At 35.4% G+C, this 14,923-nt stretch overlaps 1 long non-coding RNA gene across 1 annotated transcript; it reads right to left on the bottom strand.

The window, feature by feature from the left end:
* Positions 1-7,787: 7,787 nt before the first annotated feature.
* On the bottom strand, positions 7,788-10,759 carry LOC126720481 (uncharacterized). Its single transcript, XR_007653425.1, has 2 exons — positions 10,344-10,759; positions 7,788-9,354 (listed from the first exon to the last, which is right to left on the bottom strand). It is a non-coding gene; the product is annotated as an uncharacterized LOC126720481 (long non-coding RNA).
* Between the last annotated feature and the right edge of the window lie 4,164 nt (positions 10,760-14,923).

The raw sequence follows: 14,923 nt of genomic DNA, 5'->3' as shown, positions 1-14,923 counted from the left end.
CCCTTGCATGTGCGTGGCTTGGAAATATAAGTTTGTTGTTCTACTTGTATTAGGATTATAGCATAGTGTGTCAAGCGGCGGCTCTTTTCTTATATAAGTCCCTAGGTCAGTTTGTACGTTAACCAGGGAAAAGAAAAAAGAAAAATGAAAAAAAAGAAGAAGGCTAGGGCTGTATTGTGATTATCTCTTTCTCTATTTTATTTGTCTAGCTTAATTCTTAGTATTTTATTTTTGTGTTTTATTTCAACAAACAAGAGTAGCTAAATTTTCAATTAGGGTTAAGATTATTAGTATTATTTATGTAATTTAATTTTTCCCACAATTGTTATTCTTTAATGGTTCAAATTGTTCTTGCTTCATACCAATTGGCTATGATAAGATTCTTAATATGAGTTCAATATAATCATGTTTTTCTCATGATTTTGGATTTATCTTAATTAATTGAATACTTGGTTTATAATCATTTGATTTTAAAATTAGACATATTTTGTGATTTGTTTGTTAACTTATACAATTGATGATTTGATTTTATAATTAGGAAGCGAAAAAGAGCATGGTTTAGATTTTTAAAATACGGGTTTTAATGATAATATTTTCCATGATAGTAAGATTGACTTTTAGACTATTATGCAATGGGCTGGAAAAAAATTAATGATCATGAACATATACTTATATGAATCAACAAAGTGGATTTTGAAACCTTAATTTCTTTATCTTGTGTAAAGTTGAATTTATTCAACTATGTGTTGGCTTTATTCCATGCCAAATTTGCTTTTAATTCAGCATTTAGAAACCCTGTGTTTAGGTGGGAATAATGTAAGGATTGTGTGTAAGAGAGTGTGAAGATTTGATCAAGAGCATACAACAAGAAGGTGACTCGCGACTAGACTCGCAACTGACTCGCAAGTGGTGACTCACCAAAATGAAGCACACGTGTGAAGCATGCAAGAAGATGAAGAGTCAAGACAGCTAAATCACTATAGGACAAAAAATACAGTCTGGCCTAGTCTAGTAACTGGCGACTGAAACTTGCGACTCATCCCATTCACAAAGTGACTCGCCAGTGCACCCTGTTTTGCTGAAAAGTGACCTTTCACATTCCATCTCATACCCTACTATAAAGACCCTTATACCCATGAAATGTAAAGAGCTTCCAGAGAGAATTTTGAGAGAGAAACCCTAGAGAAAAACAAGATTGATTTATCTACAATCTTATACATTTGATTATCCAAATTCCTCTACTCTCACCCTCTCCATTGTTATACCCATAAGAGGATTATAAATCAAATCCTTACCTTACCAAATTTAGAGTAGTGAGAAGGTTCTTGGTGTTTGGAAAGCAGTTCAAGAGAGAACCAATTCATATTAGTTGATGCAATGGGCTAACTGCAGGATTCGGAAAGCTAGAGAAGACATGATTCGACATAACCTTGTTGGAGCAAGAAGCTTGGAGGGCTTAGGTGCATTGGGTAGATTAGGTTTGGAGGGTCTATTGCTATTCATGTATCCCAACTGATTTTCTAGTGGATCATTTACCACTTGGAGGGCGGCGGAGAGATTTTTCGCTGAGTTCTTCAATTTCCTCTTCGATAGCACATGTTGGTGTTATTTTGTATTTGCATCTCTGTTTCCCTTACTCTTAGCTTTTAATTTCTACTGGTTGTGATTAATTAATGGCTTAGAGTAGTTTGCAAATTTGGGTATTGCTTATATTTCATATTCTGCACATATATTATTTGAATATAAGCTTGTATTGAAAATTTGTATTTGGGGGTCTAAACATTCACAAGTGTTCTATACACTAAGCGAGTATAGACACTTAATTTTGCACCTATGATTTAATTAAGGAAGATGACTGGAATGACCATCCATGTACCAAAAAAATCATTTTTGCATTACACGCATCAATTTATTCTTGCATTACATGCATCAATTTGTTCTTGCATTGCATGCATCAGTCTATTTATTGCATATCATAACAATGATCTTGAGATTCTAACGGTCACAATGGTATGTTCGGTCTTTAAATCGAACCATCGGATCGAAAGATATCGCATGATCAAGTTTGCACTGTCCATATGCATTGTGTCTAGGAAGAGTCGACCACACATGATTAATTTAAATTAATTTTGATTGGTTAAACAATTAAAATTAATTAAATAATTTTGTGATTGGTTGATAATTATTGTTTAAAATAGGATTGCATGCATAGGAATAAAAGGGATAATTGGATAACAATAAAATTGTGGATAATCTGAACTTTATCAAGATTTATTTCAGGATATTTATCTACAAGATAATTGTTCTTAAAAAGCTTGAATTATATAGAAATGACATAAAAAAAAATTGTGGATGGAGGATGAAAACATGTCTAGATATAAGGACCGGATCAAAAAACCCTAGAAGGAGAGTCCAAATGGTACCCGAACACGAAAGTGGGTTTGACATCCAAAAGCACCATTGGGCACTTTTGGGCTTTAGCCCAACGACTTTCGGGTGACGATGAGGCACACCTTTTTCGATCTTTTCGCAAAAGGATGCGTCCGGATTTACATCCTAATTGTTCGTGCCTATTTTTTTTAGAGTCTTCTAGCATCTATAAATGGAGATTGGGTCTTATAATTTAGCACCTTTATTTTACGCTCTAAGAGGTACACGTTTTAAGGCTCTCAAATTGCTGATACTTGCTGATCCTCTCTGAGATTTGCTGCTTAAATTAGGGTTTTTAGGTTTCAAAGATAACTGAATAAGTTTCTTTGGATCCTAAAATAACCTCTCAAGAACAAGGAGTGCTCATGCAAGAGGTTGTTGTCAATCACCCTTTCTTTTCCTTATGCTTCTTGTTTAAAATGATGAATGTTTTGTTATCTTTGAATTATTAGTCATTGTTTTGTTTAAAGCATGATTATTTTTCTATGTGATTGTTGTAATCTCTTTCTTGAATGTCAGTAATCTACATGTGAACAACTCTTTTCTTCATTAGATGTAGATCTGACTTTTTCTTAAAATAAAAATAGGTCTGCATCTTCATTAGATGTAGATCTGACTTTTTCTTAAAATAAAAACAGATCTGTATCTTCATTAGATGTAGATCTAAATTTTTCTTAAAATAAAAACATATTTGCATCTTCATTAGATGCAGATCTAATTTTTTCTAAATTAAAAACTGTTTTGTATCTTTCTTAGATACAGATATGATTTTTCTTTAACATATGCAAATTTTTGAAATAAAGAAAAAGATAAAACATGATTGTGTTTATTGTGTTTAGTCCATGTTGCATGAATTTAAATTATGAGTGAAACTCTCTTCTTTAAAAAAAGAAAAAAAATTCTTTCAAAACATATAAACAACAGATCTGATTTTTCTATTATCAAAAACCTTTTTTATTTATTTATTATTATTCAAAAAACAGATCTGATCTTTTACAAATCAAAAACCATTTTTCTAAGTTCTTAAAAAAACAGATCTTATATTTTTCAAATCAAAAGGCTTTATTTCATGTGATACACACAGATCTGAATTTTTATCTCCAAAAATCACTTATTTTTCTTCATACTACAAAATAGATCTGGTATTTTGATAAATCAAAATTAATTTTTTTTTACCAACCAAAACAGATCTGATTCTTTTCAAAAGAAGAGACTTCATTCATAATAAATTTGTGTGGCTTAATTTTTATTTCACATGTTCAACATATCATTCATGTCATGCATAAAAATGGTACATTGGTCACAAGAGTTTAGAAAACCAGACTTTGTCTGGGCGAAATGGATGCCTAACGCCTTCCCATTCCATAACCTAGCCTTCAAATTTAGTGTCTTTGGATTGGTAGACCTAGGCTTTATCTTTGTTTTTATTTTTGGGTAGATTGTAACTAGGACAAAAAAGCCATGTATTTTTGGTAGATTGTAATTAGGACCCAAAGCCATGTAATGTTCAAACTTTCAAATATGTATCCTCTTTATTCAATCAATGAAGCAAAGCAATTCAATTATGTATTTTTTATTTAGTTTTTCTTATTTTTTGTACATAAAGAATTAGTGGCAACTCCACACCACTTACCCAAAAAGAGAGGTGCCCTAAAAGGCACACCACAAAAATCTCTCTTTTTTGAGAGCACCCTAATTTTGAGGTCTCTCATAGTGAGTTTTCAATAATAAAAAAGATTGATTCATCCATAATATTATACATTTGATTCTCCAAATTCCTCAACTCTCACCCTCTCCATTGTCATACCCATGAGGGGATTATAAACCAAATCCTTACCTCACCAAATTTAGAGTAGTGAGAAGGTTCTTGGTGTTTGGAAAGCAGTTCAAGAGAGAACCAATTCATATTGGTTGATATAATGGGCTAATTACGGGATCCAGAAAGCTAGAGAAGACACGGTTCGGCATAACCTTGGTGGAGCAAGAAGCTTGGAGGGCTTAGGTACATTGGGTAGATTAGGCTTGAATGGCCTACCACTTCGAGGGCGACAGAGAGGTTTTTCACTGAGTTCTTCGATTTCCTCTTTGATAACACGTGTCAGTGTTATCTTGTGTTTGCATCTCTCTTTCCCTTACTCTTAGCTTTTAATTTCTGCTGGTTGTTATTAATTAATGGCTTAGAGTAGTTTGCAAATTTGGGTATTGGTTATATTTCATATTCCGCACATATATTATTTGAATATAAACTTGTATTGAAAATTTGTATTTGGGGGTCTAAACATTCACAAGTGTTCTACACACTAAGTGAGTTTTCAATTGGTATCAAAGCAGGTACACTTTGACGGAATTCAATATCCTTAGTGTGATCCTAGACCCCTTGTAGCTATGGATGAAGCTATGGAAAAGGCTATGTTGAATTGTGTTGCAAATGTTTGTGATAATGACTCTATGAGTATTTTTAAAGATTGTCCTAACAATGAACTCCTAGAGTTGTTAAAAACAAAGAAACATGCTAGAATGTTTGTTCACGTGCTAAAGTATCTTGAACACAAGAACCATGGTTTACACAATAGTCTATGTGAGTCAAATTCATTGATTGAGAAGTATAAAAGAAGAAATAGAATATTGTGTGACAAGGTTGATCACCTTAAAAAAAGAATTCAATCTAGTAAGAGAATAGAAAATGAAGATGATTTTCTTTTTAAAGATCAAGAATGCTTATCTCATGCTTGCTTGTTTGTGCACATTGCTATGAAAGTATTCAATTCTTGTTTATGATATCTTGATAGTGGATGTTCTCATCATATGACAGGAGATAGGTCAATATTTAAGTCTCTCAAAGAGAAGGTTGGTGACTATGTAACATTTGGGGATGGAAGCCATGCTCAAGTTCTTGGCAAAGGGACTATTGAGATACCGGGGCTACCTCTATTGAAAGATGTTCAATATATCAAAGAGCTTAAGGCAAATCTCTTGAGCATCACTCAAATATGTGATGAGGACTCTCTTGTTCAATTCTCAAAGATAAGATGTGTAATCATAAATGGAGTAGGGATTCAAGTCTTGGAGGGATATAGGACCACCGACAATTGCTATGGAGTGGTTCCTACACCAAATATCTCTTGTAGGAGTGCCTGAGTCGATGTGTTGTAACTTTGGCATCAAAGACTCGGCCATGCAAACTTCAAACAAGTGGCGAAAGTGTCCAAACTTGAAGACATTGTCAAATGGGAAAACAAACAAAGGAAAATCATCAAAAGTTGAATGTGATCTCTACATCATGTTGCTTAGAGCTTCTTCATGTTGATTTAATAGGGCCCACAAGAATGGAAAGCTTAGGAGGAAAACGGTATAATATGGTCATTGTCGTTGATTTCTCAAGATACACATGAGTGGAATTTCTTAGAGAGAAATCGGAAGCATGTGAGAAGATGAAGATTCTTTGTAAGAAGCTTCAAAATGAGCAAGGTGTACCAATTGTCAAGATAAGAAGTGACCATGGCAAGGAGTTTGAGAATGCAAAATTTGAGTCTTTTTGTGAGAAGAATGAGATCAAGAAAGAGTTTTTAGATCCTAAAACTCCTCAACAAAATGGGGTGGTCGAAAGGAAGAACCAAGTGATTCAAGAAATGGCAAGAGTTATGCTACTCAACTTGCAAATTCCTCAAAAATTTTGGGGGGAAGTCGTGAACACCTCATGTCACATTGACAATAGAATATTCTTCAAAGCGGAAACAAAGAAGACTGCATATGAAATTTGTAATGGGAAGAAACCAAAAGTGAAATACTTCTGAGTCTTTGGGAGAAAGTGTTACATTCTAAATGATTGGGAGAACCTTGGAAAATTTGATGCAAAGAGTGATGAAGGTATATTTATCGAGTATTCAACCACAAGCCGGGCATATAGAGTCTTCAACAAGAAAACAAAAACGGTAATGGAGTCCAGCAATGTGATTATTGATGATGCCATAACAAACGTAGCAAATGATGATAGTGAAGAAGGAACAAGCTCCAAAGAAGCTATCGTTGAGATTGATGCCCAAGGTGTGGAAGTGGAAGAATGTTCACTGGAAAGAGAATCTATTCCTGTGAACTTTACAATGGAGACAAGATCATTGTCCAGATCCCCAAGCCCTCTTATCCCTCTGGAAGCTCATCCTTCTATCTCTCGAAATGATAAAGTGTCCACCTCAAAGAAGCCATCATCTAAAGTGGTTAAAAATCATCCGGAAAGTAACATTATCAGTTCTTTAGATGAAGGTCTTCGTCTTAGAAAAGAGAGCACACTTATTATTTTTCCCAAAATAAGTGCGTATATATAACATAAATTGATATTGTTTTAAATTACACTTTAAATTTTCAAACGCCCCAAACAGTTACTAATGGAGAACCAAAAATCGGGCTATCTCCAGTTTGTCCATAGTGTCGTCCACGGCCAAAAATGTTAACCCAGCATAAAAAGGTTGTCCATGGGTACGAAGGTCGTCCATCAGGGAAACACTTGGTCGACCACTCAACACTTAGAAAATTTCTAGAATGGATTTATGTGCAAAAGCTTATAATTCGGACCACATTCTACTATTTTGAAGTATAGGCAAAATCCTCACTCATCGCTCTAACTTCCCATTAAGTTCTTAACTTCTAATAGCAGTTATAGAAGATAAGTTTGAGCTTTCTAACTTCAATAGCAGTTGTAGAAGATAACACTGAAATCTTCCAACTTCCATCCACGTGGAGGAAGTTATTAAACAAATAACCGCTCCAAAGCTCACTATAAACGAACTCATACATATCAAATGAAGGTAAGTTTCCACCACTCCTAAAAGTTGGGATTCTTGAGTTCTTGAGAGAAAAACTAACTTAAGCATCAGAGGGTTCTTGGCCAGTTTAACCCGGTCACCTTTGATCTTTTACTTTTTTCAGGCCTTCCAAACAACCTCAAGTCCATTGAACTCTAGAGCATTCAGCATAGTGATTTTTTGTACATCATCAGTTGGTGCCATCTATGGAAGTTAAATTTGTATTTTGCAATTTATCTTTCTTAGAAAAAAGGTTGTATGGTTCGGACAAGGTCAATGGCCACTAGTCTAGGCCACCAGGAGAGTGGAAACGCTTCTAGCCATCCCAACCATGCTCACCAGTCAGCACCTATCATGCAACTGCCTTCTGTCGAACAAATGCAATCTATGGCAGCCACCATGTCACGCCCCAAACCTGATACCTGGATTTGTGACCATGACCAGCATGCTAATATCAAGCCTAAACCTGATATTAACAAGAACCAACTTAACTTTTACAAAAGCTTTCCTCTTTCTTTAAATTTTTTGTTTCTTTACTTAAAAGATATAACCTTTCACTTGACATTCAGAGCATCTATATTGTACTCCAAAGAATAACATAATTCACCAATTGTTCAAATTCGGAATTTCACATAATACATATCTTAATACTTTAAGGTATACAATTTCATTAGATCCTAAAATAAACAATGCTACAAATCTAAACATCATATTGCTAATTTAAGATCTATACATATAAAACTAAAACCAGCTCCTTCCAAACTCGACTAAGGCTCCCTCCGCTCCAAAATAAAACCTGCTAACTGAAAGAGTGGAAGGGGTGAGCTACACAGCTCAGTAAAGGTAAGAGATATGAGAATTAAATAAGGATACATGAAAATCAGATCATTTCATTCTATGAATATTCGAATAGGAGAACATCTTTTCATGCATAATATTTAATACTATTCATAATAATAACTTATACGCTCTTCATAGAAAACAATTGTTCTCCTTTTCTTATTAGGTTAACATTACCAAACCTTTCGGATTAAACTTCTTTCATTTCCTACAAAGTCGCCATATATATATATATATATATATATATATATATTCTCATTACAAAATAATTATTTAACTTAAATTAGATAATTGGCAATTTTGTATTAAACTAGAAACATCTTGACTAATAAGAAAACCTTTCTTTATAAACTTCTTCTCATAGAATACTATAACTTTCATGATCATAAAACTTAACGTTTCATAAAAATAGATATCTGATAATTTTTAAACGTAAATTTGTACTTTCATTAGAAGCTGTATCTTTATAGTACAACAGAACTTCAGAAACTTTTGTCTTTAATGAACAGCTTTTCTCTTTATCAGAAACTTCTTTTCATGAGAGTTTTTAACTTTTCATAATGTATTTAAACAAAAATCATTCTCTCATGATTAATAACATAATATAGTTGTTCATAAATAACTTATTGGTTAGTCCATATCTGATAAGTCTGTACAGAGAAGGCCTCATCACATTTGGGTGCCCCCATGTGTATGATATTGTCCCCTTTGGGAGGCCTGATGGCACATCCCCTCCAGATTTTGTTCCTCCCCGCCGTCCATACATATTGGGGAGAAGGCCTTATTTAGATTAGAGTTATTGGCAACCCCATTTCCTCTACTTTAAATGGCCTTGAGTTACGAGTAACCCCATTTCCTCTACTTTAAATGACCAAACATATAACATTTTTCCATGGAAAGCCAGTAATTAACCGGTACTAGCTGAGTTCAGATTACCAGAGGACATAACCCGAAAACATTTCATACTTTACATCATACTAAAATTTTGCATAACATTTCATAATAATAGCATTTCCATTCTTTTCTTTAAACATCATGTTCGTGGAATTAATAATAGCATCAATATGGTTAAATCATATACATAAGTTTTTCGAAAGCTCACGAACATATCTTTGTCAGAATAATAATTATATGTCATATCTCTAATCAAAAACATTTTAATGCATAATATATTTTAAAATAACCTCATGACTTACCAAATGCCCATATAACTTATCCCTTACCTGAAAGCAGAGGAATCGAGAGCCTAAAGTCAAAGAAGCTTAGACTTGGATACTAGTAACACCTAAACCAAATATCAAAGCTTATTGCTATCCATAATTCCTTATCATAAACTTTACATTCATCTCAAAGCCTATCTCTTAGAATCAAGGAAGTCCTAATCTCACCTCAAAGAGGTTCCCACAAACACAAAATGCATTCATCAGACAACATGATGTACTAAATCATAGAGAAACCAATTCATAAAATTTATATATGGTTCTAACATACCAAATGATGAGTATATTAAATTATAGCTCAAAATATTCAACCTAACTTTGGAATTAAATCCTCAAAATTAGGCATGTCCCTTACTGTTCACTGTTTTATTCCAGCAGCATGTGCCTCATTTGTAAAATACAATGGGCTGTTCACGCATATCCAATTGTCATGAAAATTTACAGAACTACTCCCCTGTATGTACAGTATATATCATAAAAATTTTGGAGTCAAAGCATAAACCCATGATTTACTAAAAATCATGTAAGACAGAATACTCAAATCTGTCCTGACAGAATTTCATGCAAATTATAAATTAAACCATTATTTTTATATGAATCCAAATGCTGTGAAACCAATTCAATAACAACCATAAGTGTCTTAGGTTTCATAAGAATTATCCCTAGCATCCAAATTCACTATATACAATTTAACACATAATTTAACATGCATGAACACAGAATCTGTCACAGTGACAGCTTTGCAACATTTTATTGTAAATTCATAAAAAATTACCAAACGATGGTATTTTCATATGGAGATTTTTATATACTCATAAGACATGTTATAAAACACTTACATATAGTCATTTAACCATTTAGAGCAAAAATACACACAACAAAAATCCCAGCAGCAGCATCAACAATACTCATCCTAACTTGTTCTTACTTCCTTAATCATACAAAATCATTAATTAATAAAAACCCTAATCTACCTTCAACAAATCACCAACACAACTTCAAAGCTTCTTAAAACAGCATATATATATATATATATATATATATGTAGACTTACATGAAAGGATTTTCTTTTCCTAGTGGCTGGACCAGAAAGTATGAGAGGTAGAGAGCTTGAGAGAGTTGAAAGAAGCTTCCTTCTTGCTGCTGGACTTTCTGTCTGGTGCAGCCAAGAAAATGAGATAAGGGGAAGAATTTTGGGTGGGGTTTTGTCTTTCTTTTGGTGTGTGAACCAGTGGACTTGAGAGGAAGATTCAAGGGAGCTTCCTAGCACTTTCCTTGAGAGAAAAAGAGAGCAAGTTAAGCTGAAATTTCAGACTTGGGTGTTTACCCATAGGAAATGGAGAGGTAAGGAGCTTCTTGGATGTTCTATTTGTTTTAGAAAGTCAAGGAAGAGGTGAGGTGGAGCTTGGTGATTGCATGGCCAAGTCTTGGTCTATGGGGTTTGTCATCATGCATGGTTCTAAGCTTTACATGCGTTGAATTTCAATTGATTGCATGTGGGTGGAATTTCCACTATAATATCTCATGCATCATACATGGTTAAAACACCAACAACTATATATATATATATATATATATATATATATCTCATAACTTAACCACTTAATATAGTTTTGTACATAATTAGTATATATTTAAAATACCGATAGCAATTCAGTCATGTATAATCTTTACAATTCTCATTCAATGGCATTATAAAATAATATACTTATTAAGTACTCTTCTATTAATTTTTGTAAGTAAGTGGCTTAAAATATTAATAATACTTAACCACTTAAACACATAGTTTAATTATAAAAATTAGGTTGGGGTGTTACACGCCATGGTAGAGCTAACCCATCAGAACCAAGAATTGACTCAAGAGATTAACCATAGAAGGCAACGTCATAAACAATGTATAGAAGGACAAGCTCAGAGTCAAGAAGTTAGAGAAGGAGAAAATGTGGAGCACGAGAATCAATCAAGGGGTACCGCTTCACGTAGAGTGCCACACTTGGAAAAGGAGATGGATCAAATGAGGAAAGTCATGGACGAGATGAGGGAGAATATGAGAAGAGTGAATCTTGTCGAAGACTTGGCTCATCAAACTGATTCCCCCTTCATAGCTTCTATCAACAATCATCCCTTGCCTTCCAAGTTCAAAATGCCTTCCTTGGACTCTTATGATGGAACACACGACCCATGTGACCATATTGCAACCTTCAAGACCATAACGCACCTTCAAGGAGTTCCAGATGAGATAATGTGTAAGGCCTTCCTGACCACCCTTAAAGGGCCAGCACGAGTGTGGTCCAGTAAAATACCTCTGAATACGGTTGGTTCTTTTGAGGAGTTGAGTAAGTTGTTCGTCAACAACTTTATCGGGAGACAAAGGCATAAACGCTCCTCGTCCAGCCTATTGACCATAGAGCAAAGGGACAATGAAAGTTTGTAGTCTTTAATTACTCATTTTAACAGGGAAGCCTTGGCGGTAGACGAGATGGATGACAAGCTGTTGTTAGTAGCCTTCTACAATGGAGTTAGTGCAGATTTATTCATTCACAAGCTTTATGAACAAGAACTACAGGCCATGGCTGAACTAGTACATTCAACCCAAAGCTTTATGAATGCAGAGGATGCAATCATTGCCAAGAAGAGGAACAAAGCATAACAGATGGAAGTAGAGTTCCCTCGATATCCAGAACAAGGACCTTGTCCAAAGAAGGCCCGAGAAGGCCTGAACAAGAGAGAAGAGGGATAGAGAAAACAAGAAGGCAAGTTCGTCCTCAGGACAAAGTCGACATTATATGCCTTTGAATGTCCCACTTGACCAAGTGCTTATACAGATCAAGGATGACCCGTCCTTGAAATGGCTAGAGAAGATGAAGGGAGATCCTAACAAGCACAACAAGAATAAGTATTGCCGCTTCCACAGAGATCACAGGCATGACACAGACGAGTGCTATGACTTAAAGCAACAGATTGAAAATCTCATCAGACAAGGAAAGTTGAAAAATTTCCTTGGACGAGATCACAAGGACGAGAAGTTTAAAGGAAAAGTAGAAGAGCCATCACGAGCCCCACTTGGAGAAATAAGAGTTATTGTAGAAGGAACTTCAGTAGAGCAATCTTTCAAGTCAAGGAAAACCTACTTGAAAGTAGTGTAAAATGTCCAACTCTCTAGATGAGTTCCAAGGACGAAAGGGGCAGACAAGCAGGTCATTTCTTTCACAAACGAAGACGCTGGAAGGGTTCATCATCCATATGACGATGTAATCGTCATCACTTTGCTCATTGCAGATTACATGACTAGAAAGGTGTTGGTAGATAATGGGAGTTCAACAGATATCCTATATTACCCATGCTTTCTAGAGGATGAGGCTTGGACGAGATCAACTTCGTCCAATGAATTCGTCCTTAGTAGGATTTGGAGGAATGAAAGTACAATCAGTGGGCACTATTACTCTTCCTGTAGTGGTGGGGACATATCCACAACAGATAGCCAAAGAAGTGAATTTCCTCATTGTAGATTGTTCGTCTTCCTACAATGCCATCATTGGACGACCAACTTTAAACAATTGAAAGGCAATGACATCTACCTACCACTTATATGTCAAGTTCCCAATTAAGTATGGAGTAAGGCTAGTGCAAGGAGACCAGTTAGCTGTTAAAGAATGCTACTTAGCCATGTTGGTTATGAATGAGCATGTACAGACGATAAACATAGAGGAGAGAAGGGTTACTGCAGAGCCCACTAAAGTACTAGAAGATGTTCCTTTGGATGAGGGTGACCTTGAGAAGTCTACCAAAATAGGGACAAGTATGGAGAAAGAGACGAAGCAATACCTCATTCAATTCTTAAGGAAGAGTACTGAAGTTTTTGTGTGGAGTCATGAAAACATGTTAGGAATTGACCCAAGTGTCATTACTCATCGCTTGAATATGTATCCATCTTCTAAGCCTATTAATCAGAAGAAGAGGGTCTTTGCTCCTGAGCAAGATAAGGCTATCAAAGAAGAGGTTTAGAAGTTAACTACAGCAGAATTTATTTGGGAAGTCTATTACCCAGATTGGTTAGCTAATATGGTGATGGTCAAGAAGGCTAATGGCAAGTGAAGGATGTGAGTAGACTTCACTGATTTGAATAAAGCTTGCCCCAAGGATAGTTATCCATTACCACGCATTGACCTACTGGTGGATTCAACAGCAAGTCATCAGTTACTTAGCTTTATGGACACCTTCTCAGGTTACAACCGGATCAAGATGGATGAGGCAGATCAAGAGAAAACATCCTTCATTACTAGTCAAAGTTTTTTTTGTTATAAAGTGATGCCCTTTGGTTTAAAGAATGCAGGGGCAACTTATTAGAGATTAGTCAATCACATGTTTCGTCCACAGATAGGATAGAATGTAGAAGTTTATGTGGACGATATGTTGGTGAAGAGCTTGGACAAGAAGAAACATCTAGAAGACCTACAAGAGACCTTTGACATACTTAGACAATACAATATGAAGCTGAATCCAAGTAAGTGCGCCTTCGGGGCTTTGTTGAGGAAGTTTCTAGGATTCATTGTTTCACAGAGAGGAATTGAAGTGAATCCTAATAAAATCCAAGCTATACTGAACATGGAACCACCAAATAATGTCAAGAAAGTCCAGTCCCTCACTTGATGAGTTGCAGCTTTAAACAGATTTGTTTCAAAAGCTACAGATAAATATTTGCCTTTTTTCAAAGTTCTCAAGAAAACATTTGAATGGATGGACGAGTGCTAGAAGGCCTTCCAAGATCTTAAGGTCTATCTTACTACAGCTCCCCTGCTAAGCCTATCCATACCAGGTGAGGAGTTGTATTTATATTTAGTAGTGTCACCACATGCTATAAGCTCAGCATTAATCAGGAAAGAAAAGAAAGTGTAGAAGCCTGTGTATTATACAAGCCGAGCACTAAGAGAAGCAGAAGGATGATACCCAATGATTGAAAAGTTAGACTTTACACTCATAACAGTTTCTAGGAAACTAAGGCATTACTTCTAGGCACATGTCATCAACGTTATGACGAATCATCCGCTCAAGAAGGCGATAAACAAGTTGGAAGCCGCAGGACGATTGATCCAATGGGCTACAGAGCTAAGTGAGTTTGATATTAGGTATTAACCTAGGAATGCAATAAAGGCTCAAGTTCTGGCAGATTTCATTGCAAAATTCACTCTAGGTCATGGTGATCTAGATGGAAGGGAAGAGGCTAAGACATGGGTCGTCCATGTAAATGGGTCATCTACACTATATGCGAGAGGGATAGAAGTTGTATTGCAATCCCCAGAAGGAGATAAGCTAAAGTATACGGCTCATCTATAGTATCAAATAACTAACAGTGAAGTTGAATATGAAACCCTTCTTAAAGAGCTAGAATTGGCTAAGTCCTTAAGGGCAGAGTCAATAATCGTCCAAGTAGACTCTCAGTTAGTCATGGGCCAAGTAAATGGAACATGTGAGGCAAAAGAAGAACGAATGAAGAAGTACCTTAGTAGGGTGAAATGCCTTGTTAAGAAGTTTAAGGAAGCCAGTTTCTTTCAAATCCCAAAGGACGAAAACATGAAAGCAGACACCTTGGTAATGGCAACATCTACAGAGGGATGGGTGGAAGAGCTTGATGAA

This window comes from Quercus robur, chromosome 4 (assembly GCF_932294415.1).
Source record: "Quercus robur chromosome 4, dhQueRobu3.1, whole genome shotgun sequence".
NCBI classification, from domain to species: Eukaryota; Viridiplantae; Streptophyta; class Magnoliopsida; order Fagales; family Fagaceae; genus Quercus; species Quercus robur.
The sequence above is the reverse complement of the archived record's forward strand: the minus strand, read 5'-3'. Positions and strand labels throughout refer to the sequence as shown.